Source organism: Salmo salar, chromosome ssa17 (assembly GCF_905237065.1).
Source record: "Salmo salar chromosome ssa17, Ssal_v3.1, whole genome shotgun sequence".
Taxonomy (NCBI): Eukaryota; Metazoa; Chordata; class Actinopteri; order Salmoniformes; family Salmonidae; genus Salmo; species Salmo salar.
In genome coordinates, this window is record NC_059458.1 from 19,727,501 (window position 1) to 19,740,000 (window position 12,500).

General features: G+C 50.3%; 1 protein-coding gene across 2 annotated transcripts in view; it reads right to left on the bottom strand.

Moving 5' to 3' along the window:
* LOC106575434 (phospholipase D1) overlaps positions 1–12,500 on the bottom strand; it is a 33,617-nt gene that overhangs the window by 20,455 nt on the left and 662 nt on the right. The window contains exon 1 of one of the 2 annotated variants that reach the window (XM_045698961.1): positions 4,645–4,860. The exons of the other annotated variant lie outside the window; for it this stretch is intronic. The gene's annotated coding sequence lies outside the window, so the exon portion shown is untranslated. Of the gene's footprint in view, positions 1–4,644; positions 4,861–12,500 lie in introns of those variants that run through there. 2 annotated transcript variants of the gene reach the window in all.

Genomic DNA, 12,500 nt, shown 5'->3' on the forward strand with positions numbered 1-12,500 from the left:
TACGAGGCATTATATGCGCCGATTGGCAACTGCGAGAGGCAGCCCCAATAAAAAAAATGGGGGGGGGGGGGGCACACGGGGAGTGTGGCTAGGTCAGGCAATAGACCTGAGCCAACTCCCCGTGCTTATTATGGGGAGCAGCGGATCAGAAGAGCGCCGGTCTATGCGGAAGTGCGCACGATCTCGCCCATGCGCACGCACAGTCCGGTGCGAGTGATTCCAGCCCCTCGCAAGTGCCGTGCTAGAGTGGGCATCCAGCCAGGTAGGAGTATGCCTGCGCAATACATCTGGCCACCAGTACGTCTCCTAGGCCCAGGCTACCCTGCGCCTGCTCTACGCATGGCAGCCATCAGGCCTCTGCACAGCTCAGTTCGCCCTGTGCCAGCACTCCGCCCATGCAGGGCTACTGTTACCACCCAGCCAGGACGGGTTGTGCAGGCTGTGCGCTCCAGATCTCCAGTGCTTGTTCATGGCCCGGTGTATCCAGTTCCTGCTCCTCGCACTAGCCCTGAGGTGCGTGTCTCTAGTCTGGCGCCTCCAAAGCCAGCACCATGCATCAGGCCTCCAGTGCGTCAGCCCAGTCCAGTAGGTCCTGTTCCTGCTCCTCGCACTAGCCTTGAGGTGCGTGTCTCCAGTTTGGTACCTCCAGTACCAGCCCCACGCACTAGGCCTCCAGTGCGTCAGCCCAGTCTAGTTTGTCCTGCTCCTGCTCCTCGCACTAGCCTTGAGGTGCGTGTTACCAGTCTGGCGCCTCCAAAGCCAGCCCCACGCACTAGGCCCGTAGTGCGCCTGTCCAGTCCAGAGCTTCCGGAGACAGTTCCCTGTCCAGAGCTTCCGGAGACAGTTCCCCGTCCAGAGCTTCTGGCGACAGTTCCCCGTCCAGAGCTTCCGGCGACAGTTCCCCGTCTAGAGCTTCCGGCGACAGTTCCCCGTCTAGAGCTTCCGGCGACAGTTCCCCGTCCAGTACTTCCAGCCCACAGTCCGGAGCCTGCAGAGACGGCCCACAGTCCGGAGCCTGCAGAGACGGCCCACAGTCCGGAGCCTGCAGAGACGGCCCACAGTCCGGAGCCTGCAGAGACGGCCCACAGTCCGGAGCCTGCAGAGACGGCCCACAGCCCGGAGCCTGCGCAGCCAGAGTCGCCCTACAGTCCGGAACCAGCGCAGCCGGAGTCGCCCTACAGTCCGGAACAGACGCTCCCAGAGTCGCCCTCCTGTCCGGAGCTCCCAGAGTCGCCCTCCAGTCCGGAGCTCCCAGAGTCGCCCTCCAGTCCGGAGCTCCCAGAGTCGCCCTCCAGTCCGGAGCTCCCAGAGTCGCCCTCCAGTCCGGAGCTCCCAGAGTCGCCCTCCAGTCCGGAGCTCCCCAGTGACGTGCATCAGCCCGAGGTCTCCAGCGACGCGCATCAGCCCGAGGTCTCCAGCGACGCGCATCAGCCCGAGGTCTCCAGCTACGCGCATCAGCCCGAGGTCTCCAGCGACGCGCATCAGCCCGAGGTTTCCAGCGACGCGCATCAGCCCGAGGTCTCCAGCGACGCGCCTTAGCCCTGAGCCTTCAGGGGGGGGTGGACAGGTTAGGTTGGGGACTAAGGCCAGAGCCTGAGCCACCTCCATAGTAGCAGGATTGGGGAGGGGGGGTGTAGCACAAGAACCGTCGGTGACGGTGGCCACCCTCCCTTCCCTCCCTTAAGTTTGGGATTCTTTTTGTTTTGGGGTTTATTTTTGTGTTTATTTTTGTTTGAGGTGCATCCGGGGTCTACACCTTTGGGGGGGGGGGGGGGTGCTGTCACGTCCTGACCAGTAAAGAGGTTATTTGTTATTGTAGTTTGGTCAGGACGTGGCAGGGGGTGTTTGTTCAATGTGTTTCGGGGTTTGTTTGGGCAATGTTCTATGTTAGTCTATTTCTATATCTGTGTCTAGTTTATCTATTTCTATGATTAGTTTATTGGTTTGACCTTCAACTGGAGGCAGCTGTTTCTCGTTGCCTCCTTCCGTGTTTAGCGTTTAGCCTGACAGGACTGTCATCGTCGTCATTGTTTGTTATTTTGTTTTGTGTTCACCGTCCTTCAATAAAAGAAGATGAGTTCACACATTCCCGCTGCGCCTTGGTTCCATCTTTTTTTTGGCAAATAGCAGAAAACTATAAATACCAGCCTCTCTATGTCGCCAATCATTCTTCTTCCTTATTTTTCTATTCGTTTTTGATAAATTGTTTCCCACATCCACATCCAACAGTTTTCCCAGGGACCGGATACTAACATGTCTTGGGATCTGAATGGGTAACACTAGGTTATCATCAGGACAGTTAAAACACCACACACCATAAAGATAAGTGAGAAAAGATTTGTGGACACAACATGGCATTTACAGTCAATGTGGTGCCAACCTCCGCCTAGCACAGATGACAGAGAGAGAGAGAGAGAGGTCTGTGACACCTCTGTCTCTGCCTACACTAAAGCTGTTTATTATCTAATCATTTAAACACTGGAGAAAGAGAGAGCGAGAGAGTGAGAGAGAGAGACAGAGAGGGAGAGAGAGAGAAAGAAAGAGAGAGAGAGAGACAGAGCGGGAGAGAGAGAGAAAGAGAGGGAGGGAGAGTGAGAGTAATCGTCATTATCACCAGAGCGGAGTCCTGCTGGCTGTAACACAAGGCTTCATTGTACTCCTTTGAAGGAACACATCTTTCCAACGCAATCACACACACACACACACACACACGCACACACACACACACACACACACACACACACACACACACACACACACACACACACACACACACACACACACACACACACACACACACACACACACACACACACACACACACACACACACACACACACACACACACACACACACACACACAGTATTCTACTGTCCAGCAGGTGGTTTGAGTTTACATGTTGGCTTGATCTCTGTGAGCTCAAACCACCTGTGTGTGTGGGTGAGTGCGTGTGGGGACCTGAAATCGCCAAAAGTCCCCACAAAGATTGTAAAACAAGGAAAATTCTCCCTCGTGGGGACATTTCCCACGTCCCCATGAGGACAATGACTATGTGAATCTTAGGGGTTAGGAGTTAGGGGTTAGGGAAAATAGGATTTTGAATGCACAAGGATGTGGATGTGTGTGTGTGTGTGTGTGTGTGTGTGTGTGTGTGTGTGTGTGTGTGTGTGTGTGTGTGTGTGTGTGTGTGTGTGTGTGGGAATGAGAGCATGCACCGTTTCATAATTTTATCCAAATGTTGACAGTGACTGTTACAGTTTTCCTATTTGGATGAATGACTGATCAAATATAACGACTGATCAAATATAACGACTGATCAAATATAATGACTGATCAAATATAATGACTGATCAAATATAATGACTGATCAAATATAACGACAGATCAAATATAATGACTGATCAAATATAATGACTGATCAAATATAATGACTGATCAAATATAACGACTGATCAAATATAATGACTGATCAAATATAACGACAGATCAAATATAATGACTGATCAAATATAATGACTGATTAAATATAATGACTGATCAAATATAACAACTGATCAACTATAACGACTGATCAAATATAATGACTGATCAAATATAACGACTGATCAAATATAATGACTGATCAAATATAACGACTGATCAAATATAACGACTGATCAAATATAATGATATCGAACATTTATTTACCCTTTTTTTAACTAGGCAAGTCAGTTAAGAACAAATTCTTATTTTCAATGACAGCCTAGGAACAGTGGGTTAACTGCCTTGTTCAGGGGCAGAACGATAGATTTTTACCTTGTCAGCTCGGGGATTCTATCTAGCAACCTTTCGGTTACTGGCCCAACGCTCTAATCACTAGGCTACCTGCCACCCCTGAAACATAATGACTGATTAAATATAGTGATTGATCAAACATAATGACTGACTAAATATAATGACTGATCAAATATAATGACTGATTAAATATAGTGATTGATCAAACATAATGACTGATTAAATATAATGACTGATCAAACATACTGACTGATAAAACTAGACAGAATGACAAGACAGAGAGCTAGTCAGTACAGTCAGAGGCTTCTAACTGCCCCACCATAGTTAATATGTATTCAGGAACAGGATGTGTAGAGCAGAGAGAGGGAGACAGAGGTCATAAAACTCAGCTATGATTGTTTTGTTAGGAGAGGAGCCCAGCAGAACTGTGTCATGTCTTATATCGCCTATAACAACAAAGAGACTTGGTGTACCGGTAGTCTTTGAAACGTTGAATCTGTTCTACAAATGTGGCAAATAACAACGTTACCAATAAAGACAGCACATGCACTGGTGAGGAGAAAATAAGAGGGAGGAAAGGCGAGAAAGAGAGGGAGAGTGAGAGAGCAGTAGGGTGAGGAGAAGGGGATATGAACGAGGGAGTGAGTTGAAGGAAATGGAGAGGGAGGAAAAGGAGAGAGGGAGAGAACAGTAACTGTTCAGCTAGCGAGGGACAGTCAGCCAGACATTTCAAAAGCAGCAACAAGCTTTCACAACATGGTGGTAGACAGAGAGCCAATGTACACACACACACACTACTTCTCCATTGGAACAATATAGAACAGAGTGACAGAGAGAGAGCGAGAGAGAGAAAGAAAAACTTTACTGACCTGCTCTTGTACACTCGCTGTCCTCATTTTGATTTGTCCCTCTTCTAGACTACTGAGTAGACTAAACACACACACATTTGCACACACTACAAACACACACACACTCTACACACCCTATACACACTAAGTGTACTATTCCTCTTGTATAACAGAGTGTATGTGAACGAATGTACTGTGGAAACAACTCCTCGAAGAAAATTCCTCAAGAGAGGAGGGGCTACCAAACTCTAAACCAATCAGCTGTGTTGAAACAGTCATACCCTCCCCCTGGGTTCTCTCATTGGGGGAATCTGCTGGAATCTGAGCTGAGTTGGAGGGCTTTGGGTAAGGGGAGGGATTAGAGGAGAGATATAAAAAAAAAATCTAAGACTGACAGCCTACAGGAAGGAGGTCAGAGACCTGGCATTGTGCTGCCAGGACAACAACCTCTTCCTCAACGTCAGCAAGACAAAGGAGCTGATCGTGGACTACAGGAAACGGAGGGCCGAACACACCCCCATCCACATCGATGGGGCTGTAGTGGGGCGCTTCAAATTCCTTGGTGAGAGAGCTTCAAATTCCTTGGTGTCCACATCACTAAGGAATTATCATGGTCCACACACACTAACACAGTCGTGACGAGGGCACAACAACACCTCTTCCCCCTCAGGAGGTTGAAAAGATTTGGCATGGGCCCTCAGATCTTCAAAAATGTATACAGCTGCACCATTGAGAACATCTTGATTGGCTGCATCACCGCTTGGTATGGCAACTGCTTGGCAACCGACCGCAAGGCTTGAGAAAATCTTATAGGAAGAATGGGGGGGGGGAATTATAATAATCCAGATGTGCAAAGATGATACAGACATACCCAAGATGACTCAAAGCTGTAATCACGATGGCGCCGACAGAGATGGTCGCCTCGCTTCAGGTCCTTAGAAAACTATGCAGTTATTTGTTTTTCTATGTATTATTTGTTATATTGTTAGCCCAGAAAATATCAAGTGTTATTACATACAGCCGGGAATAACTATTGGATATAAAAGCGATGTCAATTTACAATCATTACGACCAGGTATACGTCTTTCCTGAAGCGGATCCTTTGTTCAGACCTCCACCCTGGACATGCGATCTTATCCCAGAGGCCGACCCAAAACAACATGGTCGCCGCAGGAGAGGCAGATGGAGCGGCCTACTGGTCAGACTCAGAAGGTGAGCACACCATCCACCGCTTCCGAGCATATTACTTGCCAATGTCCAATCTCTAGATAACAAGGTGGATGAAATTAGGGCACGAGTTGCCTTCCAGAGAGACATCAGAGATCGTAACATTCTCTGTTTAACAGAAACATAGCTCACTCAGGATACGTTATCATAGTCGGTACAGCCACCCGGTTTCTTCACGCATCGCGCTGACAGAAACAAACATCTCTCTGGTAAGAAGAAGGGCGGGGGTGTATGCCTTATGATTAACGACTCATGGTATAATCACAACAACATACAGGAACTCAAGTCCTTTTGTTCACCTGACCTATAATTCCTTACAATCAAATGCCGACCGCATTATCTTCCAAGAGAATTCTCTTCGATTATAGTCACAGCTGTGTATATCCCCCCCACCCCCAAGCAGATACCTCGTCGGCCCTGAAAGATCTTCACTGGACTCTATGTAAACTGGAAACCATACATACTGAGGCTGCATTTATTGTAGCTGGGGATTTTAATAAAGCTAACCTAAGAGCAATAATCCCAAATTCTATCAGCATATCAAATGCACAAGCTGGCAGAATTCAGGATCATTGCTACTGGAACTTATGCGATACATACAAAGCCCTCCCGCGCCCTGCCTTCGGCAAATCTGACCATGAATCCATTTTGGTGCTCCCAGCCTATAGACAGAAACTGAAACAGGAAACGCCGGTGCTCAGGTCAATACCATGCCGGTCTGACCAATCGGATTCCAAGCTTCACGATTGCTTCGATCACGTGGACTGGGATATGTTCCGGATAGCCTCAGACAACAACATTGATGTACAGTATACGCTGACTCGGTGAGCGAGTTTATTAGCAAGTGCATCGGAGATGTCGTACCCGCTGTGACTATTAAAACCTTCCCTAACCAGAAACCGTGGATTAATGGCAGCATTCATGCAAAACTGAAAGTGCGAACCACCGCTTTTAATCATGGCAAGGCGTCCGGAAACATGACCGAATACAAACAGTGTAGCTATTCCCGACGCAAGGCAATCAAACAAGCAAAGCATTAGTATAGAGACAAAGTAGAGTCGCAATTCAACGGCTCAAACATGTCAGGGTCTACAGTCAATCATGGATTACAAAAAGAAAACCAGCCCCATCACGGACATCGACGTCTTGCTCCCAGACAAATTAAACAACTTCTTTGCTCGCTTTGAGGACAATACAGTGCCACTGACACGGCCCGCTACCAAAGCTTGTGGGCTCTCCTTCTCCGTGGCCAATGTGAGTAAACTATTTAAACGTGTTAACCCTCGCAAGGCTGCCTGCCCAGACGGCATCCCTAGCTGCGTCCTCAGAGCATGCGCAGCTAGGGATGGGGGAGGCAGAAGGACAGATGACATATTCAACCAATCCCTATCCCAATCTGTTATCGCCACATCCTTCAAGATGGCCACCATTGTTCCTGTTCCCAAGAAAGCTAAGGGAACTGAACTAAATGACTATAGCCCCATTGTACTCACTTCTGTCATCATGAAGTGCTTTGACAGACTAGTCAAGGATCATATCACCTCCACCCTACCTGATACCCTTGACCCACTCCAATTTGCTTACCGCCCCAATAGGTCCACTGACGATGCAATCACCATCACACTGCACACTACCCTATCCCATCTGGACAAGAAGAATAACTATGTAAGAATGCTGTTCATTGACTACAGCTCAGCATTTAACACCATAGTACCCTCCAAACTCGTCATTAAACTCGAGACCCTGGTTCTCGAACCCACCCTGTGCAACTGGGTCCTGGACTTTCTGACGGGCCGCCCCCAGGTGGTGAAGGAAGGAAACAACATCTCCACCCCGCTGATCCTCAACACTGGGGCCCCACAAGGGTGCATTCTCAGCCCTCTCCTGTACTCCCTGTTCACCCATGACTGAGTGGCCATGCACACTTCCAACTCAATCATCAAGTTTGCAGACGACACTACAGTGGTAGGGCTGATTACCAACAACGACGAGACAGCCTGGAACACAGCAGGGGTGTTGGTAAGGCCAAATGGCATGACCAGATACTCATAGTGACCGCTGGCCATGTTGAAGGCTGAAGGCAGTCTTCCACTCGTCCTCTTCCCGTATACGCACCAGGTGGTAGGTGTTCTGTAGGTCCAGCTAGGAGAACACTGTGAAACCCTGGAGTGGCTCGATGGCCGAGGAGATGAGGGGTAGCGGGTAGCGTTTCTTCACCGTGATGTCCTTGAGACCCCGGTAGTTGATGCACTGGCACACGGTTTTGTCCTCCTTCTCCACAAAGAAGAACCCTGCGCCAGCGGGGGAGGCAGAAGGACAGATGAACACTGCAGCTAGGGAGTTCTCAATGTAAGTCTCCATAGCCTTGGTCTCCAGACCCGACAGAGAGTACCGTCGTCCCCGGGGCGGAGGTGCCTGGGAGAAGGTCAATCCCGCAGTTATATGGTTGGTGCGGCAGAAGCGAAGTGGCCGGGCCTTACTGAAGGTCCTGGTACTCTGTGGGAATGGTGGAGAGGTCCGGGGCAACTTCCGAGCCCCCGGGAAGATGTCCCTGGGCAGGCTGCGCTGACTTCAGGCAATGGGCGTGGCAGAACGGGTTCCAGCCCATGATGGCACCAGCAGACCAGTCAATGAGGGGATTGTGTCGCTGGAGCCATGAGAATCCCAATACCACGGGAACGTGAGGAGACTTAATGAGCAGGAATTGGATCATCTCGCTGTGGTTCCCTGACACACATAGGTCGATGAGGGTGGTATTGTGGGTTACCTGGCCTATAGAGCACCCATCCAGTGCTCTAACGTCCATCGGAATGGAGAGGGGCTGAGTGGGGATGTTCAGCTCAGAAGCCAGGGTAGCGTCCATAAAACTCTCATCGGCCCCAGAGTCGATGAGTACCCGGAAAGATTTCGACTGGTTCCCCAACAGCAAAATGGCATGAAAAGGGATGCGAGTAAGGGGAGAGGAAAAGTTCTCCATATGACCCACCAGAGTACTCGCTCCTACCGGTGAGCCTGGTCTTTTAGTGGACAGGTGGAGACAAAATGACCAGTAGTCCCTCAATACAGGCAACTCTTAGTGTGAAGCCTGTATAGCCCTTCAGCTGGAGACAGCCTAGCTCTGCCTAGTTGCATCAGCTCGGGAAGAGGTGAATCGGGAGTCTTCGGAGACTCTTGGGGGAACTCGGGTAGCCTCGGGTTCTCTCGGCAACAGAGCCGTCTGGGACTTCCGGGATGACTCGGAGGTGAGGTGGAATCCTTGAACGGGTGAGTGAAACCGAATCTCCTCTACTTCCTACATTCCCGTAGTCGCCCGTCAATCCGAATGGTCAAGGCTATGAACGAGTCAAGATATGTCTGTAGTTCCCGGGCTGCAAGCACGTCCTTTACTTCCTCCGATACTCCATGCAGGAACATGTCGTGCAGTGCTTCTGGGTTCAAGGCACTCTCAGCTGCCAACGTGCAGAAATCCACCGCATAGTCTGCATCACTGCGGGAGTCTTGCCAAAGCTGGAGTAACTTCCGGGCAGCCTCTTTCCCGGACAATGGAGCATCGAAAACTTTCTTTGCCTCCACCACAAAGTCCTCCAGACTGAAGCATACGGCCGGCCGACTGTTGTTCCCATACTGCCGTAGCCCAGGCGAGAGCTCTCCCGTGATGAGGTGCCCTATGTTAGAGCGTTCCGAGGGGAAGGAGAAGTTGCTGCAGCTCGATGATGAGGAAACACTGAGCGAGAAACGCCCGACAGGTGCCCGACTCTCCATCGAAGCATTCCAGGGGAGGTAAGCAAGGTTCCCGGGAAACCGGGGTGACCGGGGAGGTGGCGCTGCTAACAGCCGGGTTACTGGGGGGCTGGGAGTTTACCGTCATGGTAGGCTGCCTAACAGACAACGCGCGGAATTGCTCCAGCAATGTGTTCAACACTTGGACATGGAGTTCGGCCAAGGTCTGGAACCCTTCCATAAGACCACGAAGCAACTCCTTGTGCCTTCCAATGGTGTCTCCTTGGGAGGAGATGGCGTTGCGGAACTGGTCCGAGTCTGCTGGGTCAGTCATGGCCAGTTTGTACTATCACGTTTCAGATAAGACCCAGATGCAGACAGTGTCGAATTAATACAAGTTTATTACCAGTACAAGGGCAGGCAAAACAACAGGTCAAGGGCAGGCAGAGGTCAGTAATCCAGATAGGGTGCAAAAGGTCCAGAACAGCAGGCAGTCTCAGGGTCAGAGCAGGCAGGGGTCAATAATCCAGTGTGGTGTGGCAAGGTACAGAACGGCAGGCAGGCTCAGGGTCAGGGCAGGCAGAATGGTCAAAACTGGGAAAAACTAGAAAACAGGAACTAGAACAGACAGGAGCAAGGGGGAAAACTCTGGTAGGTTTCACGAAACAAAACGAACTGGCAACAGACAAACAGAGAACACGGGTATAAATACACTGGGGATAATGGGGAAGATTGGAGACGCCCGGAGGGGGGTGGATACAAGCGCAAAGACAGGTGAAACAGATCAGGGTGTGACAGGGTGAGAAAATAAAACTATTTAATCCATTTTGATTTCAGGCTGTAACACAACAAAATGTGGAATAAGTTAAGGGGTATGAACACTTTCTTGTCTCCATTTTCCCCATTAACCCCTGTGCATTTATACCTGTGTTTTATGTTTGTCTGTTGCCAGTTCATCTTGTCTCGTCAAGCGTACCAGTGTGTTTTTTTCCCATACTCCTGTTCTCTCTAGTCCCTGTTTTCTTGTCCTTCCGGTTCTGCCCTATTCTTCCTGTCCTGACCCCGAGCCTGCTTGCCGTCCTGTACCTATCTGACTCTGACCTGGTTTGCTAACTTCTGCCTGTCCTGACCTTGAGCCTGCCTGCCACCCTGTACCTATCAGACTCAGACCTGGTTACGAACCTCTGCCTGTCCTTGCCCTGCCCTTTGCCTGCCTCCTGTGGTTTTAATAAACTACTCTGTATATTGAACCTTCCGTCTCCTGTGTCTGCATCTGGGTCATGTCCTGATTCGTGTTAGTACGAACTGGCCATGACTGACCCAGGAGACTCGGACCAGCTCCGCAGTGCCGTCTCCTCCCAAGGAGCCATCATTGGGAGACACGAGGAGTTACTTCAAGGTTTTATGGAAGGATTCCAGACCTTGGCAGAACGCCATGACCGTGCCTTGAATACATTGCTGGAGCAATTCTGCAGATTGTCTGTTAGGCAACCAGCCACGATGGTAACCTCCCAGTCCCTCAGTAACCCTGCTGTCAGCAGCGCGTCTCGACACGTTCCTTCATGCTCATCAAGTCTACTCAGGTACCTGTGGTATTGGGGTTTTCATGGCTCCAGTGACACAATCCCCTTATCAACTGGACTGCTGGTGCTATCATGGGCAGGAGCCCGGTCTGCCACGCTCATTGCCTGAAGTCAGTGCAGCCTGCCCTGGGACTTCTTCCTATGGGCTCGGAAGAAGCCTCGGACCTCTCCGCCGTTCCCGCGGAGTACCAGGACCTCTGGGAGGTCTGCAGCAAGGTTTTCAGCTCTGTTGGGTCCGGAGACCAAGGCTGTGGAAACGTACATCAAGGACTCCCTGGCTGCAATGTGTACCCGTCCTTCTGACTCCCCCTCTGTGGAGAAGAGGGACAAAACCCTGCGCCCGTGCATCGACTATTGGGGCCTTAATGACATCACGGTTAAGAACTGCGGAACGCCTACCATCTGGTGCAGATACGGGAAGGTGACGGAGTGGAAGACAGCCTTCAAAACGGCTAGCGGATACTACGAATACCTGGTGATCCCATTCGGTCTGACCAACGCTCCTGCGGTGTTCCAGGCCCTGGTTAACAACGTTCTCCACAACATGTTGAACCGGTTCGTTTTCGTCTACCTTGACGACATCCTTGTCTTTTCCCGCTTAGCTCAAGAACATGTTCTCCACTTCTAACAAGTCCTCCAGCATCTCCTGGAGAACCAGCTTTTTGTTAAAGCAGAAAAATGCGAATATTATCGCTCCACCATCTTCTTCCTAGGATACATCATCACTGCTGGTAATGTGCAGATGGATCCCGGGAAGGTGAGAGCGGTGGTGGATTGGCCTAAACCCACTTCCAGAGTGCAGCTGCAACGCTTCCTGGGATTTGCACATTTCTATCGCCGTTTTATACTGGGTTACAGCACCCTGGCTTCCCCCCTTTCAGCATTCACCTCTCCCAAGGTCCCGTTCACGTGGTCCCCAGCTGCTGACCGGGTGTTCCTGGACCTAAAGCACCGCTTCACCACAGCTCCCATATTAATCCATCCGGACTGGTCCCATCAGTTCGTGGTGGAGGTCAACGCTTTGGACATGGGAGTGGGAGCTGTCCTGTCCCAGCATTCTGCCCTGGACCTAAAGCTGCATCCATGCACCTTCTTTTCCCATTGTCTTAATGCCACAGAGAGGACTTATGATGTGGGAAATCGAGAACTACTGTGGTGAAGATGGCATTGGAGGAGTGGAGGCACTGGTTAGAGGGGGCGAAACATCCATTCATTGTGTGGACGGATCACAAGAACATGGAATATCTCTGCACCGCCAATCATCTCAACTCCAGGCAAGCTCGATAGGCCCTGCTTTTCACTCTGTTCAACTTTACCATCTCCTATTGCCCGGGGTCCAAGAATGTT